The sequence below is a fragment of the Dipteris shenzhenensis genome, chromosome 29 (genome assembly GCF_047967505.1).
Source record: "Dipteris shenzhenensis isolate YYH24624 ecotype China chromosome 29, Dip_SZ_1.0, whole genome shotgun sequence".
Classification (NCBI taxonomy): Eukaryota; Viridiplantae; Streptophyta; class Polypodiopsida; order Gleicheniales; family Dipteridaceae; genus Dipteris; species Dipteris shenzhenensis.
Window position 1 is genome coordinate 43322556 of NC_141624.1, and position 12576 is coordinate 43335131.

The following is a 12576-nucleotide window of genomic DNA, read 5'->3' on the forward strand; positions in this document are numbered from 1 at the left end:
AGCTAAGAGGACGTTGCCACGTGAATGGAACATGAGATGCTACAAGCGGTTGATAAATAATTTGAGAGATGTATACATTGCAAATATATATATAGGAAAGAAACATTAAAACATAAAAGGAAAGGTATTCTACTCTTAATAAAAGGATTGAGAAAATGCTAGAGGACTTATAACAATACTCCACGATCAGAATGTGACAAATCTCATGGCATAATCACTTGTTGGAAAAGCTTATCATTTACTTCTACCTAAGATCATGGCTTTTGGAACCATGTTAGAACATGTAAAGGAAAATGACACTTCATAACTATAAATGCTACTAGGGATGTGTACACAATGCAAATGTAAACCACAAAATCTGGATTTGACAACAAGATATGGTAGCGAATAACTATATAAGAATGTCCTAAGATAGGAACCAAAAGTAATTTGATTTAAAAAATTGGGGAGGAGCTCTAAAACTCTCTTTGAACTCCTCACTTGTGTTGCTGCTCACAATGGCTAAGGGTTGCCTTTATTACACCCTATTAGAACTTCTATCTCCGCCTTCTCTAGTGCACAGGTGTACTCATAGTGGTTCGAAGAGATCTTGGATTCTTGCTCTTGCTGTTGGACTTCAATGCTCTCTCTACTACTCGCATGCACTTTATGAGGACTTGTTTGACAACCTATAGTGGGTTGGACTTAATCGTCTCTTGCCCCCTAATGAGGCCGCCTCCAATTTGATAGATTGGCCTTGGCTCGGGTGTGTCATTTGTACAAGTAGAAACCTATGAGCAGTTTTATCCGAGCATGTTTTTCAAGAGATTTGAAAAATGGTATTTCTTTAGGATACATGGTTTTTACACTTTTATTTTCATAAGAACTAGATCGCTTTATCATAAATATATACAAAATAGTCACTCATTCACTTTCACATAACATAAATTTTCTTGTTCATGGACATCCTTTGTACCCATTTTATTACCTAAAAAGAATGTTGAAAAATAAATTCTTTAAGAAACATCCCTCACACTCACTCTCAATGTAATAATATTATACATATATAATTACTTATTAAACACATTTATGTCAATATGACAAGAGCTTTCTAGTGTTTTTATAGCATAAATAACAAGAAATTTATGGATATGTTCTAAAGAAGTTAAAATTAATATAAATAAGTATTAACCCTTGGGCTTATGTATCTTCTCTCACATAATATATGCAATATTTAAGATAGTATAAAATATAACCCCCTAGATGTGCTCAAATGGCATTTTTTGGTCAATTTGAGTGGTTGAATGGTTATATTTGGACATTGGATGCGAAAGTTATGTCACTTTTAAAGTGTTGTCTAAGGTAGTTTCCCCAACGAAACTCCTTAGGGAGACCTACTTCAAAGAGGTTTCACTGGCAAAACTACCTTGGATGGCTGGCTTCAATGAGGCTTCTTTGGAGAAACCCTTTCATAAAATAGGTTGAGAGAGAGTTTTCAATGTGACCCCCCTATTAAGTAGATGTTGTAAGAAGGATCATAAGGGAATTTTTAGAGATTAATCTACTCTACATGTGGGGTTTCTTCAAAAGCCATCCCATTATGTAATTCACCATCCCCAAAGATTCATGTGAAGATTTGTGTATGAAATAGGCATTCTTATAATACTTTGCATATTTCTAAGTGAAACTATGTTTTCTTCCGATCCATTTTTGCCATACTTTTACATAGTTGGAAGCTTTTTTTCCCCCTTTACTCGGATGCTCTGAAGATTTCACTCAGAAAATGGTCATCCTTGCCTCGGCTCTCAGTCGACCTAGATCTAGGGTTTGGCCAACCAACCTAGTTGGTGATTGTAGGCCCAGCCTATAAAATCCCCTTCCCTTTGGCTTATCTAGTTGAGCTTTTCCATCACATATGCACATAAACAGGGCTATATGTCTACCCAGATGTAAGCCTACATGCAAGTTTACACACCCTGCCTGAGGCTAGCCTCTGGCTACAATCCTACCCCATGATAGTGCCCATGTGTGGTCAAGGTCAACACCATGGCTATCCATTGTAGGATGGAACTTCCTTAAGGGATGGAACATAATGAAACCTAAGAAGGAAATGTATGACTGTGCATGTAGAAGCCTATGTGCTATCAACATGGTAGCCTCTTCACCCAACTTCGCATCCCCTACACATCTATATTTTTCACTCCCCTTATTCTTTTGATTCGAGGGCTTTCAACTAGGGAGTTGACCCTTATTTTCTAATACCCCCTCTCAATGAGCTGTTGTGAGCCTAAGCCCACTTCTCAAAGAATGCGCTCCATTTTTCTTAGGCTTGCCTTGTCCGAGTTTACCCTCACCTTTCCTTTCTCGAAGAAAGAAAGGCCTTGTCCTCTTGTTGTCCTCGTACTTCTCCTCCATGTCTTCCTCTTGCATGAATGAACATGTTCCCAATTCCTCAAAAGTGAGTGGCTTGCATCGCTCCCCAATGGCTAGTGTCATCAAACCCCTGCCCTTGGGAAGCATATTCAACACTAATAATGCTAATAATTTGTGTCGACCTTTTGACCCATAGTCGAACTCTGACAACCTAGACCTTAATCAAATACTCACTTACCAGATCATCTTCATTGTTAAAAAAAAATATGAGGCATAAGGATCTGGCAAGTTTTGTTGGTATCATTCAAGTCTTTAGTATGGTTTACACCCCCTCTGATAAGATATAACACCTTCTCATCCTTCTCCTCTCACACTTCCACTTGTTTTGTGTTAACTAGTGTCACCATCTTAGTTGTAGTATCCATTTGATCATGGGTTTCCACTCTTCGTCCATGTGGCCACCTTCCAAATCTTCCTAGCCCCTCGGCTCTTTATCTTCACCTTCCTGACTAGGTAGTTCTACTCGTCTAGATTGGGTAGTTTCTCTACCACTGTTTCCCAAAACCCCCCCGTGTTGGCCTATGGGTCCTTGGATCTTAATCACCTTTCTTAGATCTTACATGTTTGAATCGTGAAGAGCCTGTGATATCATGTTGGAAAGTCTAATCATGTACCACTACATCACATCATGCCCCCATCATGTTTTTTTGCACTGTATCATAATAATCAATAGACAATGAAGAGATCACACTTGAAACCTCTAGATCCTACTTGGGATGTGCACACATACATGGACAATGAATTGTCCATGAGATGTCAATTGAGACTCTAGAACTACTTTGGGATGCGCACACATACATGTAAATGTATACACACTCAAATCTAGAATAGACAACAATATATGGCAACAAATAGCTGAATAAGGATGTCCAAAGATAGGACCCAAAAGTAGAAACAAAATCACAAACCACTCAATTGCTTTCCACTCGTGCTTTCAATTAAGGACACACATTGTCAGTCCAATTGTCGCTCACTCCTTCTACGGTATGCTTCTCAATAGGGGTCTTCAGTGGCTTGGGGAGGAGCTTTAAAGCTCTCTCTATTAGCACCCTATCTACCCTATGTGATATGCTACTCATTAGTTGAGCTATACACAATGGCTAAGGGCTACTAGCTTTCCTGGTGCCATTGTTGCAACCTGATATGCCTCTATCCACCTTTTCTAATGTGTAGATGAGCTTCTCAAGGCTAGAATGGATTCTAGAATTGTTGCTGATGTCTTTTTTTAATACCCTGGCATGCACTTCTAACACATTTTTGGTAGCTTGCAGTGACTTGGAGTGAATGGTCTCTTGTCCCCCAAGCCTTATATAGGGTTGGTCCAATCTAGCTCATCATCCCTAACCTTGAGTCCATTGGGGTCTAGAGTTTTGGCCAACCGGCCTAGTTTGCTAGTTAATGAGTTTAGGCCTAGGCTTAAATCTCCTTCCCTCTACCTTATCCAATGGGATTTACCCTAGCACATTTTCCCACAACTAGGGCTATGTAATTGGGCCTACGTGCAACATTACATGCCCTTTCCATTGAGGCTATAATCTAGCTATGATCTTGCCCCATGATAGTGTCCGTGTTTGGCCCAAAGAATTGCTAGAAGATTTCCAACATCACAGTTTCCCATTATGGATAGATCTACTCCTAACGTGGTCATAATGAAATCTAAGAAGAAAGTTTATGATGAGATGCAAATGGATAGATCTACCCTAACGTGGTCATAATGAAACCTAAGAAGTCTATGAGATGTCCATGAGAGTGCTCTCAACAGAAGCAAGAACAAAAGAGGGAGACAAAGAAACAAAGAGCCACACAAGTTTTGGTGGGTGCAAAACACCCTAATCTTCTTTTTCATTCATTTATATATGTATTTGAGTATTGTACATAACCGGGGTAAAGGCACAGTGACCTTTAACCCCCACAACCTCCCACTTAAAGGACAATGTGGCTTTAAGGGAGAAGAACCACTGAGCATACTATCCTATGCCCATCAATACATGACAATACTCAAACCGCTAACTAGGTAGACTCTTCGTCAGCATATCTATAGGGTTATCATCTATATGAACCTTGACAAGCTCTATGCACTTGTCCTCAAGTACCTCCCTGATGCAATGGTACCTGACCTCAATGTGTTTGTTATTTGCTTGAAAGACCGGATTTCGTGCTAGCTGAATAGCACTCATGGAATCACTATGCAATGTCGGTACACCTGTATGAATCCCCAAATCTCCCACTAGCCGATCAAGCCATATAGCCTCCTTGTGACCCTCTATGGCTGCAACATACTCAGCCTTTGTGGTAGACAAAGCAACACACTTCTATGCATGAGACATCCACGACACTGCACCATCTGCAAAGGTGAACACATAACCAAAGTTGGATCTCCTACTATCCACATGCCCTGCATAATCTGAATCTGTGTACCCAAGTACACGCATGTCTCCTCTACCAAAGGAGATGCACATCTCCTTGGTACGCTTCATGTACTTCATGATGCACTTAATTCATCATCTGAAGTGGTAACTCTGCAGATAAACTAGACATGAAGACAATGTCATTGTCACTATCATGTGTGATTGCATTGATCTCCTTGATCTTCACTTTTCCTTTGTCCTCCCTTGGACTCTCTTCCTTTTGATTTGCACCCCAATTTGCATTCTTTTTCTTATCCTTTTACTCTCTTTTCAGCTTGTAGCAATCCTTTTTCATATGGCCCTTCTTGCCACAGTGGTAACACTCAATGTTCCGTGCCCTGGATTTTGCTACGAGACTTCCCTCTTTCTTGGGACTTCCCCTCGAACTGTGATCTGCCCCTTTGCACATTTAAGGCTGCATCCTACTTGTTGCCTTCCATTGACTTTCATCTAATCTCCTCGGCCAACAAGCTACCAACCACATCATCAAAGTTCAATACTCCACCAGGTGCAGAGTTACTGATAGTAGTACAAAAAGTATCCGATGAGGATGGTAATGAGCATAAGAGAAATATTGCCCTAATTTCCACATCGAAATTCAGCTTTTGAGCTTGAAGCTGACTGAAAATGATATTAAATTCATTCAAGTGCAAAGCTATGGATACTCCCTCCTTCGTGTGCAACTCAAACAATCTCTTCATGAGATAGACTTTGTTTGAGGCAGTCTCTTTCTCATATGTAGCACACAGCTTTTTCCATAAAGCTTCTGTAGTCTTTTCACTGACTACTATGAAATAAACTATCTTCCCAAGATGAAGTCTAATGGTAGACTTTGCCAATGCATCCAACTCATTCCATTCATCTGTGGACATAGCTGCAGGCTTAGCTGCAATCCCTTGCAAGGGATTTATCTGCTTCTTTTGAATAAGCACATCCCTTATCTGTTCTTTCCACAAAGAAAAGTTTTTCCCATCAAACTTTTTAATGCTGAAAAACTCCTTTTCAGACATGGAAGATGATGCCATGATGCAAATGAAGCAAAATCCCAAATGCTAGTGCCTGCAAAAGAGAAATCACACCAAATACCAGGTGCACCCAAATGTGTAGGCCATAATAGAGTGAAATATCACCAAAACTCATAGCTCAAAGCATCAAAAGATACAGCTGACTCATGTGCATGTACTATGCATCCATATGAGCAAATCTGGCCCAAAAGAAAATGCCAACTGCAATGGCAATCCAAAATGCCAATAAGTGCCAAATGGCTTAAGCATAAACACCGTCCATGGGCATATGCATTACCAATATCTCATCAAACAAAGACAACTATTTAACGATATTATGATACCCAAAAGAATTTATCTATAAAAAAAAATTCATTTATTTCTCACTGGTGGAGCTAGCATAGGTAAACATACCTTCTCTTACTTATAGTCTAAGGCTTACTCCGGTTTTATAATCAAACCATTTCAAGTGTAGATTATGAACTACTAGATGTATTAATGCTATCTTACAACATAAACGGGCTCACTATACACTGAGCATTGCATTTACCATTACAAACAAAAAACTTAACCTCCCTCTCAAGGGAAAAAGCTTGACATACTAATACTAATCCATCTTTATGAACAATTACAACTTGTTGTCTTTGATGAAATCTCATTAATAGGAAGACGTACTTTGGATTTCATAGACCTTCATATGAGAACATTGAAAAGAAATAATTCAGATTACTTTGGAAATGTTGATGTCATCTGCTGTGGAGATTTATATCAAGTCAAACCAGTAAGAGACATCTAGGTATTTAAACCATAGGAAGACACATTACAAACAATGGCAAACACATACTGGCTCACAAAGCCACGATGTTATGAACTCAAAAAAACAATACGCCAAAAAATACCAAGTTTATACAAACATTGAACTCTTTCAAAAATTGTACACATACAACTAAACAAATACAATACATAAACCAATGTTGCCTTCGTGAGCCACCCAAAGACCATACTTTCCCCCACCTTTACTATACCAACCTTGAAACAAACAAACATAATACAATATTCCATTAAGTAATAGATAAAGAATACAATATCAAAGCAATCGATGCATTCAATGATGGCAGTTGTGTCTCGTCTAAAATTTTAGAAAATCCTAAAGAAAAAGATGGACTATGAACAACTATACAAATCAAAGAAGGAATGTTAGTTGCAGGGAACATTAATCAATAAGATGGGTTAGTTAATGGTGTAGATGGAGTTTTTATGGGCATGTCCACCTATGACAACAATGACATTGTGTGGATTCAATTTCAAAACCCACAAATTGGGAATGAAACCTGACAAAACAACTCTCATGCGTACACTACAAACATCAATCACAAATGGATACCCATATTCCGAGTTACAAGGGAAGTACAAATATCTAAAACAAATATCCTTACTCGACAGCAATTCCCGATCCAAGCATATACTACTAGAACAATACATAAAGCACAAGGTCTAACGATGGATAAACTAGCTTTTTCATCAGTAGGAATTCGCATGCATGGCCTTGCATACACAGCACTTTCACATGTAAAAAACATAGAAAACCTTTACTTCCACTCCAACAACAACATCTCCTTGTAGACAAAGATGTTCACAAAGAAATGGAAAGACTAACGACTCAATCAAAATGGGAAACATTAAATAATAAAATCCATCAACACATAGATACAACTATATTGATACAATCTTTAAACACGGTCATTATATAAATAATATACAAGCCACATAGTCACTTATAAACTCCAATTTATATGTTTACAAGAAGTAAGAACCAAACACTGTCAACCATATCTAACACCCGACTTCCAATATATAAACAATCACAATAGTTGTACCCTAGTATGCAACAACATTGCCATTGAAAAAGCAGACAAAATTTTACTACACAGAATTGAAATCATGACAACTAGAGTCAAAACAAAACATGAAAGATATGAAATTATAAACATATATAGACCACCATCCAAAAACACAAAAGCATTCTTTCAATTACTATGCAAAAAATTATCGGTAACTACTAACACACAAAAAATAATTCTCGTAGGAGACTTCAATAATGACATGCTTCAAAAAACAAAAAATTCACAAATCTTGCAAGAGATTATGAACATTTTCGGCTACACACTACAATGCCATCATATCACAACAATATATGGGTCACAACTAGATCATATTTGGCCTAACATGTCTAACAAAAATAACCACTGTAGATCTACATATGCATATTGGTCAGATCATTCTATGATCTACATACATGTCGATAATTAAGTCCCTATAACAACCTTAAAGAAAAGAAAAAAAACAACTATGAAACCACCTTCAGCATCTGCCAAGCAAAAAAACAAACAAATAAACAAAAAAAACCTAAACAATTCCAAAAACTCAAAATAAAAACTGTTAATTCAAGGAAAAATAAAACCACAAACAAGAGCACAAAAAAAGCATATCAATTTACAAATAAAACAATTCTACCTTTACTTTGCATACACAGCACTCTAACAAGAGAAAATCATTTCACTACCTACTCCTCAACAATAACTAAGTACGCAACTCCATAAATTCACCAAATCCAGCGAAATCAACCAAAAACAAACAAACAAGCAAACATAATTTTTAAAAACAAACAATACCTTCATGCATGTACCTTAATCCATACACCTTCCATTGACCTTATATCAACTCCATGGACCCTTCTCAAAGCAGGGCCTCAACGGATCCTCCACCTTGTTTTGCAAAGATTTACATGCCCACTTAGTCAATCAACAAGTCACCGACTTAGCCCAATCATCATGATGCAAAAATTTAAATCTTGATACTTGGAGGAGCATAAATGTGTCTAAAAAGGAGGGTCACAACCCTAAAGAAACATTGGAACATGCCAGAAAACCTATTCCAGAGAGGACACTAGGATAGCTAGATTGGATGTTGGGATAAGCCACAAAGCTAGGTGTGTGCACGCACGCATGTGCCTATGCATGTATGTCGCATGGATGTGCATGTGCACACAAGTGCATGCGTGCATTCATGCACAAGTGTGTGTGTGTGTGCATGCGCGTGCATGCACATGTGTGTGTGTGTGTGTGTGTGTGTGTGTGTGAGAAGAGAGAGAGAGAGAGAGAGAGAGAGAGAGAGAGAGAGAGAGAGAGAGAGAGAGAGAGAGAGAGAGAGAGAGAGAGAGAGGATGCAAACAAAAGAAGAGGTTTCTAAGGGATAGGTAATAGATAGAAGAGCTTCAAAGGGCCCACATGTAGTTTAATCTAAAGACCAAAAGAAGAGACTGCCACCCCAATTGAATCCACAAAACTGGATCCAAGCAAGAAATTTAATATATTGTAAAAGTCATACAAGACATCCCTAGAACATCATTGTCTTAAATGGGCTTTGCATCCAAAATTTTCAAATGCAACAATTGTAGAGTTGCGAGGGCTTGCCAAGTACATTAGACCAAGGGAAAATTACCTAAGTATTGAGTGTGCATGACATGATGAATCCTATCATGCATCATCTCATGTAGTAGCATCGTCATGTAGCTTTGCCATGTTGCCTCCTCATGTTGCATATGTAGCACCATAACGTTGCATCATATCATGTTGCATTCATGAAATTTTGCACTCATGCTTATTCATGTGCGTTGATAATGTTGCATCATGATTTTGCATTTCAAACTTGTGCATACACTTAAATTTCCAATGTAGAGCTCAAAAGGTAGGAGCAAATCAGGCTAAATGACACCAAAATCTATTATAGAGATTGTTGGGTAGGCAAGCTAGATAGACCTACTAAGGAGACTTTCAAGCTCAGCAAAAGAAAGAGGGCTCATGAGGAAATCACTTTGCTGAAGAAGAGTGATAATACGTTAGTCTCTTCCAAAGAGGAGAACATCAACTTGATTCAGAGCCACTTTTAAAGTCTCCTTTCTTCCTTTGTGATACCACTTGAAGAAGTTTAGAGGGCTAGAGAGCTTTGTCAGGTAGTGAGAGACAAGTCTGTGGAGAAATTCGATATGTGTCTAGAGAAGCCTCTCTTACTAGAAGAGCTTAAGGAAGCTGTCTAAGTTATGGCAGAGGGGAAAAGTCCAAGTGAGGATGGACTACCCATTGAATTCTACAATGGTTTTTGGAATGTGGTTGGTCCTTACTTGCTCCTACTATGGCAAGAAAGCTTAAATAATGGAGCTTTACCACCACATATCAATGGGTGGGTTCTTAAGATCACCCCCAAGGAGGGTTTTAAAGATGAACTCAAAAACTAGAGGCCTCTTACTATGCTCAATTGTAACTACAAAATTTTTGCCAAGGTTTTGGCACTTATGATACAAAAGAAGATGAAGGATTGGATATTGCAAGAACAGAAAGGATTTATTGAGGGACATCATCTTCTTGAGGCTATCATTAACATTTGGGAGGGTTGTAAATATGCTAAAGAGACCAAGCAAGACATTTGTTTTCTCATGGCAGATTAGAGTGGGACTTCCTCATTCAATCCTTGCAGGATATGGGGGCTGGCCCATGCTGCTCACCAATGCCTCTGTTAAAATATGTGTCAATGGTGAAATGAGCCCTTCTTTTCCCTTGAAGACATCAATTAGACAAGGATTCACCCTTGCTCCACTGTTATTTGCAATTTCTATTGATTGTCTTAGGTGGTTTCTTAAAAGCAAGTCTAGGAGGGTAACCTCAGGGGTATAGAATCGATGTCTGGCAAGCAGTTAGTTTGTCACCAGTTTGTTGATGACATAACTCTTACTCAGAGAAACATAGATCATGATGTAAGGTGCACTATGTAGTGTTTGGATATTTTTTGTAAAGCATTTGGGTCAAGGATTAATCATACAAAAAGTGGTTATGCTACTCTTAAAGGAAGAGTCGGGATTTATTGAAAAAGCTAGGATGCCATATGATCAACAAGGGAACTATTTTCATATTTCTTGGGATTCCCATGCGATTTGATATAACCATGAAACAAAGATGGGACTAGTTTATGGAGAGATTTCAAAAGAAGATAGACAAATAGAGAGGTTATCAAGCTAATCTTGTAGGCAAAAGGCTAGTTCTCAATCATTGTATCTATCCTATATCCATTCTATACTTATCTTGTTGGGCCCCATCCAAAGCTGGACTGGATAAATTCATTAGGATTTCCAGATCCTTTCTCTGGGGAGGGAACTCTAGAATATGCAAAGTAAGATGGACCTATTGCATCAAGCCTAAGGAAGAAGGGGGCTTAGGAGTAATTGATATAGCTTCAGTAGCTAGAAAACTCTTTGTAACTTAGGTGATTAAAGCTATTTTGAAATCAAAATGTGACTGGGCACAACTTCTATTGAGAAATATAAATCTTGTCAGGCCAATTAGAGCCCTTAAATGGAAGAATTATCCTATTCTCTTTGCTATATACAATCTTGAGCCTTGTAAGGCTAAGGGAACTCCCTTTGGCAGTCTATTTAGAGAGCCTTTGAGGAGATAAAAGGCTTTTCGCAAATTTTCAGCAAAGGAGCTTTTATGGCTATTGACTCTATATGGGTCTCAACTATATTTAGAAATGCTCAACCCAAAGATGAACATTTCTCTCTAGCCAGCATCCTCTCTAAAAAAGGACTGCAAACTTGGGGTCAACTTTGGAACAAGGAGCAATTAAGATGGAAGACCTGTTTAAATATATCATAGAGAGTTTAGCTGGGTAGGAAGCTCCGCACTGCTTCCGATCCCCACCCCATCCTTTGATATGGAAGATCTTTTCAAATCTCTGAATACTAGATGGACACTGCAGGACAAAAGAGAAAAGTGGTATAAAATGTTTGGGAAGATATGGACTAAGCAGGTCCCTAAAAAGCTGTCATGCCTAGCTTGGCTTATTTTACATAAAGTTGTGTGGACTAATTCAAGAGGTCTCAGAATAGGGAGAGGAGATGGTAAATGCAGAAGATGCCTTGGTGTTCTTGAAGATATTTTTCATTTGTTTGTTGCTTATCCTCATGCTTGAAAGGTATGGAAGTACATCCAGATAGAAATTTGGGAGCCAGCTAAATAGAATGCCATTTTGTTAGGGGATACATTAAAGATCAAGCAGAGCTTTGGTTTCATATAAGAGCCCATGATTTATGGTTCATATGGATATCTAGGAACAAATTCCAATTTAATGATGTTGAGATGCTTATTGATGTTCTGTTTGTTGCATGGTGGGTCAGGAAAAGGAGATTGGACTTCCAAATAAGTGCATACAATCTTGAGCACACCAAGTTGAGTCAAGATCTTGCTGACCATATAAGCAGATGTACTTTGGAATAATAACATGATAAGCAACCTCACTAGCTTCATAAGAAATCACCCTCTCAAGCTAAAGTTGTTCATACCTCTATCCAAGAAAATACTACTCATGGATTTGCTGCTCAGTACCCCTCCTCAGATATTGCAATTTAGACCCCAAGTGTTACATCTCATGATCGGAATATTTGTATTGACCCTTTATAGGGTGTTAACACCTTGTTGTTGCCACCAAGAATAGGCAATGTGTGCATGAGCATGGGTATCAACCAAACAGTGATGCCATCTGGCCATTTCGCATGCCCACACACACATGTCCTATTTTTGCCTTTTTTTCTTTAAAAAATAAATAAATATAGCATGTTTGCAACTCGAGAAGAACACACACACCTCCCTCCCTCCCTCTCTCCTATTCCTTGTTTCCTCTCCCCTCTCCTGCACTCCCCT